A 1,505-nucleotide genomic window follows, 5' to 3' on the forward strand; every position below is an offset into this window, starting at 1 on the left:
GGATTAGAAATATGAGAAAAAACCTACTCATATATTTAAATGTGAGTTTCATTAGTATTAGACATAAATCGATTAACCTTTTTTACCCATAAACGGTTAACCAAATTAACCGTTTTATACCTATTCATTAACCGATTTATCCAAATTAACCAAACCGTTTTTAACCGAACCAAACGGTTAAAAATGTTAATTAACCGAAGTATTGGTTATGGGTGCGGGCTCCGCACAAAACCGCCCCCAACCGCCCCACGCTCACCCTTACTTTAAACATGTTAACTATTTATTTTATGGAATGTTATAATGTTATTTATTTTAATGTGTTCAGGCAAATAGATTACAAGCTTGAATGAGATCTAGAGTATACTCAAATAAATCAGATAGCTTTCGCTCTCTATACAATTCATTGAACGCGTTAAAAGATTAAAATCATGGAGTAATCTCTGGGCCATTCAACAAAAAAATAACTACAAACTCAAGATTTTTTACACTATTATGATTTTCAACTTCATGTCATTTAGATTTTTCGGTATTAACTTGTTTGCTTTATTATCATTAATCCAGCATTACTTTTAATATTGTTTTGGTTTCTAAACAACCTAAAAAGGATTACATAAAATCATATTACTGGGCAATTCGATATTTAATTTGTTTCCTAAAAAAATCTCGCGAATTCACGGGTCTTAATTAATCACATACTCGACTTAATAATAATAATAATAATAATAATAATAATAATAATAATAATAATAATAATAATAATAATAATAATAATAAATTTATAAATTTATAAATATAAAGCAGATATGTGTACGTTAAATATAAGGCCCATACTCGACTTAAGCCCTAGTTATAGAATAGTCAATATATGGGCTTTAAAAAGATGTTGGACTCTCATGGATCTAGGGTTGTAGCGGATGTACCGTCTAGCTGTATATAAAGCAGATATATGTGTACGTTTTAGATATCTATGCAGCTTTCTTGTACTCATTAACCTTGGCAGCAGTTCGTAACTTCTCGGTTTTTTAATTATTTTTTTTCTTTTTTCACAAGTGTTTCATTAGGGGTTTTGCAGATGATGAAAAACCTTGATAATATTTGGGCTGATCTAAATCATGAGGCTCCAAAATCGAGCTTTTTAAAACTGATGCTTTCCCTTTCTTCTGTCTCTCATTTCTATTTTAATATATATATATATATATATATATATATATTTTTTTTTTTTTTTTTTTTTTTTTTTTTTTTTACTGATTTATGTTTTTGTATCAATTTTATTGAACTAAGATATTTGTTGATTGAGATGAATCTTTCAAATGGTCAAAATAGTTGGATGTTTTTTCCATATTTATTGGATTAAAATTTTATACTCTTATGTAATAAAAGTAATGGACAAGTTGAACTAATGGACAAGTAGTTTTATCTGTATTACAAAATGATTGTAAATCGTCTTACTTCTATTTGTTAATGTTATATTTATCTGAAATATTTACTTCTAACAGAAAATTGTT

The 1,505-nt window shown here is 27.3% G+C and overlaps 1 non-coding gene across 1 annotated transcript; it reads left to right on the forward strand.

Annotated features, from left to right (window-relative positions):
* The first annotated feature begins 1,066 nt into the window (after window positions 1-1,066).
* Window positions 1,067-1,151, forward strand: LOC139846339 (small nucleolar RNA SNORD36). Its single transcript, XR_011759053.1, has one exon. It is a non-coding gene; the product is annotated as a small nucleolar RNA SNORD36 (small nucleolar RNA).
* The last annotated feature ends 354 nt before the right edge of the window (window positions 1,152-1,505 follow it).

Source organism: Rutidosis leptorrhynchoides, chromosome 4 (genome assembly GCF_046630445.1).
Source record: "Rutidosis leptorrhynchoides isolate AG116_Rl617_1_P2 chromosome 4, CSIRO_AGI_Rlap_v1, whole genome shotgun sequence".
NCBI classification, from domain to species: domain Eukaryota; kingdom Viridiplantae; phylum Streptophyta; class Magnoliopsida; order Asterales; family Asteraceae; genus Rutidosis; species Rutidosis leptorrhynchoides.